The sequence below is a fragment of the Mandrillus leucophaeus genome, unplaced genomic scaffold (genome assembly GCF_000951045.1).
Source record: "Mandrillus leucophaeus isolate KB7577 unplaced genomic scaffold, Mleu.le_1.0 Scaffold498, whole genome shotgun sequence".
Lineage (NCBI taxonomy): Eukaryota > Metazoa > Chordata > Mammalia > Primates > Cercopithecidae > Mandrillus > Mandrillus leucophaeus.
The window spans coordinates 579,597-590,979 of record NW_012105342.1 but is presented as its reverse complement, the minus strand read 5'-3'; positions in this window follow the sequence as shown (position 1 = coordinate 590,979).

The window sequence follows — 11,383 nt, the reverse complement described above, 5'->3', positions numbered from 1 at the left end:
AGCTACTCGGGAGGCTGAGACAGGAGAGTCACTGGGAGGCAGAGGTTGCAGTAAGCCAAGATCACGCCATTGCAGTCCAGCTTGGGTAACAGAGTGAGACTCCATCTCAGAAAAAGTCTTGTTACCCTTACTGTCTACAGTTTCCAGGTACAAATGTAGGTACACAACTTAAATTGGTGGTGATGTGTGCCTATGATCCCAGCTACTCGGGAGTTTTTCATTTTTCTTTATTATTGCTTCTTGCTTTCTGTCCTGCTTCAGAGGCAGGAGGATTGCTTGAAGCCAGGAGTTCAAAAGCAGCCTGAGCAACACAGCGAGACCCTGTTGCCAAAAAAAATAAAACAAAGTACAATACCTTAGCCAGGGATGATGTCATGCACCTGTAGTCCGAACTACTTGGGAGGCTCAGGTGGGAGGATTGCTTGAGTCCAGGAGCTTGAGACCGTAGTGAGCTATGATTGCACTACTGCATGTCAGCCTGGGCAACAGATAGAGACCTCTGTCTCTAAAAAATAAAAATAATAAAACTGGTTATCCGCAGCTCTTAAACATCCGTGGCTGAGAATTTTACCCCTAGTGGCCATCAGGTCAGCCTGTTCTGGAACTTGTAGACTGTAACCTTATGAATTAACAACTAGAAGATCCATGCACCTGTAAGTTTTACCACTCGTAATTGATTGGACCTTGCTTCAGGCAGACCTAGATAAATACTGTTAAAGAGAAATTCAATAATCATTCTTATCTTCCATGAGTGCAAACTAGATTTTCAAAAACTTCACCTTCAGAACCTCTACACTCCTTCAACCTAGATATTAGGTACTCTGGAAAAGACACCAACTGGAAATATTCTCTAGAGACATTCTGGAAAGGATTCTGGGAAGGTGATGGCAGAAGCGGCCCATCTAGGATGGCAGCTGCCAAGATGCCAGCCGCCACAGAGAGGCAGGCCCGGGCCTCCCATTCCTGGAGCAGGCAAGAGCCCTGCTTTCCCCAGGGTACCTCTGCAGCTGCCCTCCCAGGCACAAGACCTGGGCGTCTCTGCAGTCTGCACCCTTGGGGGCCTGGGAAGGCCTCCTGTCTCCACAGGCTCAGGGGTGTCTGCTCCGCTGCCTGGCCTCTCCCAGCTCAGCACCCGCTCTGATCTTGGAGCATGGTTGGGGCCAAGCCTGGGCACTGTCACAGCCCAGCTGAGTGTATATACACTCAGGGCATCACCAACACACCAGCTCCCTACCACCTCAGCCCCCTACAGGCTTTGGGCACCCGTGAGCATGGGAGGGGAAGCCAAGGAGGAACTGAGGGCAGTTTAGTACTGGTCTGCAGGTGCCCCTTAGTTCAAGCAGCCTGGGCACCATGGACAGCAGCAGGAGACAGGTTCCTGGGTGGAAGGGGGTGGGTCCCCAGTGAAGCCCCGCCTTCAGGCTGGAGAAGGCCTAAAGCCTGGAAGCCAGGCTGTCAGTCCTGTGGACTGGAGGGGGAAACTCATGGTGCTTTTTCCTGGGCCCGCCCATGGCTGCCCATGGAACAATCAGAATGCACTTCCCCACTCAGAGGCCCATAAAAGCCCCAGGCTCAGCCAGAGCAGGAGAGACAATGGGATGACCAGCCGCAGAGAGGGCCTTCCCACTCCAGCAATGAACTAGCTGCAGAGACGAGCAACACACTCCAGGGCCTCCTTTCTGCTAAGAGTTGTGGAGATGACAGGACAACCTGCCAGCAGAGAAGGACCACCCATCCCAGGGCCTCCTCCTCTCTGCTGAGGGCTGAACACTCATCAGGACACCCTGGCTGCAGAAAGGCGTTACCCACAGTGGGTCCCTGCGCTATTCTACTGCTCAATAAAGCTCTATCTTGTTCACCCTCCACTTGTGTGCATGCTTCATTCTTCTTGGTTGCAGGACAAGAACTCAGGGCGCTGAATGGCAAGTCTAGAAGTGCTGTAACACAAACAGGGCTGAAACATGCCCCTTGCTCTCCACATTGCAGGTGAAGAGTGAGAGAGAAGAGTTGAGGCCCTCTGGGGAGCCTAGACCTGGGAGCTCCCCAAGCCAGTGTTGTGACTCCCTCCTCTTTGAGGCCCTGCGGTTCTTGGAGTCTCTGAGCTTCCAGGTGTCACTGCATTCCCCCCAGTGCCAGCCAAAGCTGCTTGCAGTGTGCCTGGTCCAGCTGCAGCCTTGCAGAGAGCTGCTGCCTGTGCCGGTACCTGGAAACTGTCCCTGCTACTTCAGGAGCCGGCCTGCTTGACTGTGTGCAGTGGCCGGACCCCATGCTCACTTGCTCACACATCTTGGACTCCACACCTGGCTCACCCTTGGCAGGGGTAGATCCAGGCTGGTAGCATGAGCCAAGTGCAGCCTGCCAGGCCGAGTGGGAGGAACAAGCTGAATCGACCAGATCAAAAGTCAGACAAAGGTACCATCAACTACAGAGGCTTCTGGCCAGAAAAACGACACCCAAAAGATCCCATAACAAAGGCTGTTAATAACAGATAACAGTAAAACTCTGAGGTGTGTATCCTTGGATCCAAGTACTTTGCACCACATTGATGTACTTGAAGTAGCCTCCACTCAAGATCATCAGAATAAGACCCAATGACCAAAACCACAAATATTATTTTCTTTCTCTTTTCTTCTTGTTTCTTGCTTCTGTCTCTAATCCTTATATTGACTTGGATTCCTTTTTGCTGATTTAAACTGCTGATAGTACACTGATACAGTTTGGCTGTGTCCCACCCAAAATCTCATCTTGAGTCGTAATCCCCATAATCCCCACACATCAAGGGAGAGACCAGGTGGAGGTAATTGAATCATGGGGCAGTTTCCCCCATGCTGTTCTCATGATAGTGAGTGAGATGTCACGAGATCCGATGATTTGATAAGTGTTTGGTAGTTCCTCCTGCATTCCTTCTCCTTCCTGCCACCTTGTGAAGAAGGTGCCTTGCTTCCCTTTTGCCTTCCGCCATGGCTGTAAGTTTCCTGAGGCCTCCCCACAGCCATGCTGAACTGTGAGTCAAGTAAACCTCTTTCCTTTCTAAGTTACCCAGTCTCGGGCAGTTCTTTATAGCAGTGTGAAAATGGACTAATACATATACCAACAATGACTTACTCATGTTTTTTTTTCTTTTTTCTTTTCTTTTTTTTTTTTTTTGAGACGCAGTCTCGCTCTGTCGCCCAGGCTGGAGTGCAGTGGCCCGATCCCAGCTCACTGCAAGCTCCGCCTCCCCGGTTTACGCCATTCTCCTGCCTCAGCCTCCTGAGTAGCTGGGACTACAGGTGCCTGCCACCTCACCTGGCTAGTTTTTTGTACTTTTTTAGTAGAGACGGGGTTTCACCGTATTAGCCAGGATGGTCTCGATCTCCTGACCTTGTGATCCACCCATCTCGGCCTCCCAAAGTGCTGGGATTACAGGCTTGAGCCACCGCGCCCGGCCTTACACGTTTTTTATTCTTGTCCTTAATACACGTGGTCCAGGGAGAGCTTATGCTTACCAGGGCATTTTCCATCTAAGAGTGTAAAGCTCCAGGAAATTAGAAAGAGTCTGGATTTTTAAATGCATCTCTAACCTCTAATGCATCCCTTATTACTGTCAAGCATTCCACATTTCTGCTCAAGATTTCCAAGCTTATGATGCTAACTTGTCCTGTTCAACCATGTGGATTGAACATATTTCATTTATACACATCAGCATAACTACACTTATCTTAAATATTTATAATATTGCTATAATTATACTTAACTTAAATATTAGACCCATCCAAGGCCTAAAATCTTTTCCAAAGTTTGAATTGAGAAACTGATCAGGTTTGCTCTAATTGTTTTTTATGTTTCCACCTAAATTTTTGTAATTGTACACTAAATTCTGTGACTAACGGTAAAATTTCTCAAATTTTAGCATTCATATCATGGAAAATCTCATCAGACCCAAATCAAAACTGAAAACTAAAAGTTGGACCAATTACCAAATTTTGTGCCAATACTACATAGACGAAGGCAAACATATTTGTGCAGTTGCAGAATTCATATATATTAAACAATTAACATTCATTGTATACTGAAAGTAGAACATATGCTTTGACAGAAAGATTTCATATAAGAGCTACACTGAATCTGGTCCGTTTTTAACTTGTGGAAAGACTTGCATTAATAAGAACTTACATGAATTTTTAAATTCCCCATTTCTATCAAGGATGTTTTACACCTGTCTGATGCTCTCAGTGGAATGCAAATCTATTTGGAGGAATTAGAGATGGTGAGATCTATATCTCTGTGTAAGGTATCTTTCCTTATCTTGCAGTATACAAAATCTCTATTGCCATGGTAATCATTTCAAATAAAACTATATTTGCACTATAGGCTTAAAAAAATGAGCCTGAACTTTCTTGATGAAGTGTTACTAGACAACAGAATTGCCTTTGATTATACACTAGCCGAGCAAGGTGATATTTGTGTCCTAGTACCTCCCGTTGCAGCTGGATCAATGAAAATTCCTTATGTAAAATTCAAGGACAAGCCAACTCATTGTCCAAAGTGGGATAATGCATACAGTGAAACCTAGTCTCATGCCTTGAGTTTTGACAAAAAGAGGGGTACTTTGCATTGGTTACGTTGTTTCTATCTCCGTTTCTAATCATTGCTGTTGTCAAATGATTTGTAAACAGGTTCTGAAATGCTGCTGCACCATCTCAACAAACATCAAATGATCCTAAATTGAAAGGATTCTAAAGGGACTCTGAAAAAAACACAACTGAAAAAGCATCTTTGGTAGAGCGTGATGATGGCCTCAGTTCTTCATCCCTACAGCAGCCTCGGCTTTTTCCATGTGCCCTTTCTCTTTGAGACACAGGACCACAGGACTACAGCTGAGAGTGTAACAGGGAAAACCCTCTGGCAGCACAACCCTCATCTATGCACAAGGTAAAACTAGAGAATTTTGAATCTTGTGGTTCACCAAAAGTAACCATAGCAACAACAGAGCCCATGTCCAACTCAGGCATCACTTATATTGACTCAGCTCCCCACACTAAAAGCCCAACAGAAGAGGATATGTTACCATCTCTATGCAAAACACCATTCCCTTTAGCCTTTACTGTGCAACACACCATGTTTGGCTTTCAACTAAAAATTACAAGACACACAAGAAAGCAAAAAAAAAAAAAGCAATCCCCAGTCAAGAAACAGAGCAATCAGCAGAGCCAGACTTAGGTATGACCGGATGTTGGAACTGTCAGACAGGACATTTAAGATAACTATGATTAATTAAAGGCTTGTGGAAAAGTTGACAATGTACATGAACAGATGAGGAATTTCAACTAAAAAATATAAACTATGAGAAAAAATCAAATGGAAATGCTAAAATTAGAAAAAAAAAAAAAAAAAAAAAAGACCGGGTGCGGTGGCCCACACCTGTAACCCCAGCAATTGGGGAGGTCAAGGTGGGTGGATCACTTGAGGCCAGGAGTATGACACCACCTGGCCAACATGGCAAAACTCTGTCTCTAGTAAAAATACAAAAATTAGCTGGGTGCCCGTGCTGCATGCCTATAATCCAAGCTAGTCAGGATGCTGACGCATGAGAATCGCTTGGGAGGCAGAGGTTACAGTGAGCCGAGATCACGCCACCTCACTCCAGCCTAGGTGACAGAGCAACACTCCATCTAAAAAAAAAAAAAAAAAAAAAAGAATCTCTGTAGACCAGAGGCATAACATTTTTAAAGTGCAGAAAAAACAAAGCTCCCACCTTTGAATTCTATACCCAGCAAAAATATCTTACAAAAATAAAAATGTAATAAAGACTTTTTCAGATAAACATTGACACAATTCATTACTAGAAAATCTGTATTATTAACATATAATAACATAAGAAATGTTAAAGGAATTTTTTTTGTTTTGAGACAGAGTCTCACTCTGTCACTCAGGCTGGAGTGCAGTGGTGCAATTTCAGCCCACTGCAACCTCCACCTCCCAGCCTCAAGCAATTCTCACGTCTCAGCCTCCCGAGTAGCTGGGACTATAGACGTGCACCACCACAGCCCGCTAATTTTTATATTTTTAGTAGAAACAAGGTTGCATAATGTTGCTGGTCTTGAACTCCTGAGTGCAGGAAATCTGCCTACCTCAGCCTTCCAAAGTGCTATGATTACAGGCATGCGCCACTGTGCCTAGCTAGAAAAATTTTAAAGTAGAATTCTGATAGCAGACAGAAACTTGGGCCAACACGGCAAATGGGAAGAAGCTCAACATAATTTACCATTATCTGCCAGGGAAGTGCATATTAAAACCACAAGACATACCACTACACACCTACTAGAACGGCTAAAAAACTGACAACACCAACTGCTAGCAGAGACATGGTGCAACAGACACTCTCACATCTTGCTTGTAGGAAAGTAAACTGGTAAAGCCACGCTGAAAAACAGTTCGTTTCTTTTAAAGTTAAACATGTACTTACCAGATGACCCTGTAATCTCACTGCTAGGTATTACCCAAGTGAAATGAAAACTTATCTTCACACAAAAACCTGTACACAAATGTTTAAAGCAGCTTTTCATGATCGCAAAACTCCGGAAATAGCCCAAATGTCCATCACCTTGTGATTATACGTCTGGAGTTGGCTACTGCCAGTTGGTTCGTGGTCTCGCTGACTTCAAGAATGAGGCCAGACCTTCGCAGTGAGTGTTACAGCTCTTTTTCTTTTTCGAGACCGAGTCTCACTCTGTCGCCCGGGCTGGAGGCAGTGGCGCGGTCTTGGCTCACTGCAAGCTCCACCTCCCAGGTTCACGCCATTCTCCTGCCTCAGCTTCCCGTGTATTTGGGACTACAGGCGCCCACCACCACACCCGGCTTTTTTTCTTTTTTTCTTTTTTTTTTTTTAAGGGAGACAGGATTTCACCGTGTTACTGACAATGGTCTCATCTCTTGACCTCGTGATCCACCCGCGTCTGCCTCCCAAAGTGCTGGAATTACAGGCGTGAGCCAAAGTACCCAGCCGTGTTACAGCTCTTAAACACGGGTGGCAATTGTGAAGAGCCAAAAGACAAACTCTCCTCAACGTGCAAGTGGACAGGAGCAGGTTGCAGATGTGCGCTGGGTACGCCAGCTTTTATTCCCTTATTGTCCCCGCCCATATTCTATTTCTGTCCTATCAGAGTGCCCTTTTTTCAATCCTCCCCACGAATGGCTACTTTTAGAATCCTGCTGATTGGTGCATTTTACAGAGTGCCGATTGGTGTGTTTTACAGAGTGCTGATTGGTGCATTTTACAGAGCACCAATTGGTGCATTTCACAATCCTCTTGTGAGACAGAAAAGTTCCCGATTGGTGCATTTTACAATCCTCTTGTAAGACAGAAAAGTACCCCTAGTCTCCACTCAACCCAGGAAGTCCAGCTGGCCTCACCTCTCAAGTAGATAACCAAATTGTGACATATATGTATGAAATACTATCTATAGTGTGTGTATATATATATATAGAAACATTACTCAGCAATAAAAAGGAATGAACTACAGAGACACATAACAGCATGAATGAATCTCAAATGCCTTGTGCTATTAATACATGAAAGGAGTCAGATTCTAAAGGCCATATGATATGGTAGAATGGGAAAAAAGTTAAATCAGGGGTTGTCAATGGTTGATGATATGGTTTGGTTGTGTCCTCACCCAAATCTCATCTTGAATTATAATTTCCATAATCCCCACATGTCATGGGGGGGGACCAGGTGGAGATAATTGAATCATGGAGCGGTTTCCCCCATCCTGTTCTTATGACAGTGAGTGAGTTCTCCTGAGATCTGATGGTTTTATAAGGAGCTTGCCCCTGCACTGGGCACTCATTTTTTTCTCTCCTGCCACCATGTGAAGAAAGACATGTTTACTTCCCCTTCCGCCATGATTGTAAATTTCCTGAGGCCTTAGCCTCCCTAGCCTTGCTGAATTGTGTCAATTAAACCTCTTTCTTTTATAAATTACCCAGTCCCGAGTATGTCCTTATAGCAGAGGGATAATTAACTAATACAACTGGGAATTTAGGAGGAGGTGGTTATCGAAAAGCGGAATGGGGGAAGGTGGAATTTTTAGGGGTGATAGAATCATTGTGTATCTTGACTGTGTGGGTGGTGGCAGCAGTGGTTACACAACTCTATAAGATTCAAATCTCATAGAATTGTATACTAACAAGAATTTTACTGTATATAAATCACACTTCATTAAATATAAAACAAATCAATAAAACAAACAATCTACTCAATACAACACCCAAGACTGATCTGAATGTGAGCTGAATCTGAAAGTTTGATAATTTTCTTATCCTTTCAGGTCAACCTTTCATCTCTGAATAAGGTAAGGCCATTATAAAGGACTATAAAAAAACAACTTTATAATTATAGAAATACTTGCCCGGAGTTTAATCAAACATAAATGTTATTTTCACCAGCCAAAGCTGTTAAATGATTATAAACTTTGAGCAATACACTAGCAAAGGTGACTAACAACCAAGAGGTGATCCTCACCCAACCTAACTGAAAATTCTTTCCCAACTAAAGAGCAATGAGACTCGCTTCACACAACCATATACATACGGACGGATGCATTCTACCCAGTCCAGGCTGTGAGCTGCAATTGTTAACTGGCAAAATCACAATGAACTTCTCCTTGCTAGCACATAAAATTCCTGATATTTTTTTCCTTGTGGGGATTCACTCAGTTGAAATAAATATAGTGCTCACATTTTCAGTCAGTAGGTGGTCCTTATCTTTCCTTTAATAATACACCCAGAGGCCGGGCATGGTGGCTCATGCCTGTAATCCCAGCACTTTGGGAGGCTGAGGCTGGCGGATCACGAGGTCAGGAGATCGAGACCATCCTGGCTAACACGGTGAAACCCCGTCTCTACTAAAAGTACAAAAAAATTAGCCTGGTGTGGTGACCTGTAATCCCAGCTACTCGGGAGGCTGAGGCAGAAGAGTCGCTTGAACCCGGGAAGCGGAGGTTCTAGTGAGCTGAGATCGCGCCATTGCCCTCCAGCCTAGGAGAAAGTGTAAGACTCCCTCTCAATAATAATAATAATAATAATAATAATAGACCCAGAAAACCACTATCACCACTATCTAGATCATGAAACAGAACAGACTGAAACCACAGTAATAATGCATTTTCCCAAAACATTACATTCCTGCCTCCCTAAAGGTAACCACTGTCATACTTTTAACACCATAGACTAGTTTTGCCTCTTCTGTAGCATTATGTAAATTGAACCATATAGCATAATTTTATGCCTCAACCTTATGCTTGTGGGAGTTGTCCGCATTACAGCATGAGTAAGTAGCTGTTCATGTTTATTACCGTATGATATTCCATTGCATGAATATGCCACTACATTTTTTTTTTTTTTTAGACAGAGTCTCGCTCTGTCAACCAGGCTGGAGTGCAATGGTGCTATGTCAGCTCACTGCAACCTCCGCCTCCCAGGTTCAAGCAATTCTCATGCTTCAGCCTCCCGAGTAGCTGGGATTACAGGTGTGCACCACCACGCCTGGCTAATTTTTTTGTATTTTTAGTAGAGACAAGGTTTCACCATGCTGCCCGGGCTGGTCTCAAACTCCTGAGCTTAGGCAATCCGCCTGCCTCAGCTTCCCAAAGTGCTAGGATTACAGGCGTGAGCCACCACACCCAGCCACCACTATATTTATGTACCACTATCAGTGAACATTTAAATTGTTTTTGGTTTGAGCTATTACAAATAATGCTACAAGGATGTTTCCATTATGCCATGGTTCGAATGTGCCCCCTCCAAAATTCAAGTATTGCCAGTGTGATAGTATTAAGAGATGAGACTTTTAAAAGGTGATTCAACCATGAGGGCTCTTTTTTCTAACCGAAATTAGATACCCTTCTAGAGGGACTTGATGGAGGGCTTTACTCTCTCTTGCCCTTCTGCTGTCCATCCTGTGAGGACACACACACAAATGCCCTCAGCAGATGCCAGTGACTTGATCTTTGACTTCCAGCCTCCAGAACTGAGAGAATAAATTTTTTTTCTGTGTAAATTACTCAGTCTTAGGTATTCTCTCACAGCAGCACAAAATTGACTAAGACATTTGCCTTTTAGATGTGTATCTTTTGGGTTTCGAACCATGTTCGAACTATATTACCTCTTCAAAATTGAATCAAATAAAAATTGTAAAGTAATGAACAAATTCAGTGAGCATTTCCTTGGATTTCTTTTTGACAAGTAGTAGTGCAGATACACTCTGTGTGAAAAGTAGTTCTAAAGTCGCACTTTATTTTTATCATTTGCAATTAGAATCCAATAATTACAGCTGACTCTTGAGCAACATGGGTTTGAACTGCGTGGGTCCACTTCTATGAGGACTTTTTTCAACGCAACGAGGACTGAAAATACAGTATTCATGGGATGTGAAACCTGCATACACAAAGGGCCAACTTTTCTTATAGGTGGGTTCCAGAAGACCAACTGCAAGATTTAAAGATGCACAGATTTGGGCATCCTCTGGCAGTCCTGGAACCAGTCCCCCTCAGATGCCAAGGAACAAGTCTATAATGATTGCAAAGCATTCATGATATTTACCTGAATTAACAGTGTGGTTGTAATTTCAGCATTTCTGCCGATTTGTAAAGAATGCTCCATTTAATGAAAATTAGTAAATTAAGGCCAAAGATGTTTTAACTGAGAAAGGAAAGGAAAGGTTCGTTTGAAAGAATCTGAAAATTGCATCCTCTGAGGAGATGCTTTTGTTTGTTTGTTGTTTTGTTTTGTTTTGAGACAGACTCTCACTCTGTTGCCCAGGCTGGAGTGCAATGGCAAGATCTCTGTTCACTGCAACCTCCACCTCCCGGGTTCAAGCGATTCTCCTGCCTCAGCCTTCCAAGTAGCTGGGATTACAGGCAAAGTCCACTATGCCCGGCTAATTTTTGTATTTTTAGTAGAGACGGGGTTTCACCATGTTGGCCAGGCTGGTCATGAACTCCTGACCTTGTGATCCGCCCGCCTCAGCCTCCCAAAGTGCTGGCATTACAAGTGTGAGCCACTGCACCCGGCTGAGAAGATGTAATTTTATCTCATAAAATTCAGATACCTTCACTGCGTTTTAATTCAGCTGACTAATTTATCTGAGATTATACTTTAAAACCTGAGTATAAACAAAAAAGAGGTATGTAATATTAGGTTGAATATTACAATTCAGTAGAATATTTAATGAGCTACACACATACACACACATTTACAATCATCCAAGGCTATAAAATACCCAGAAATCATAAAACCAATGGCTGACAGTCTCCACTTCATTATTACTGTTTACTCTAAGGGTCATTATTAAAGTAGTGTGAAAACTGTTGCCCAATGGAGTAACTGTTCTGTTCCATTT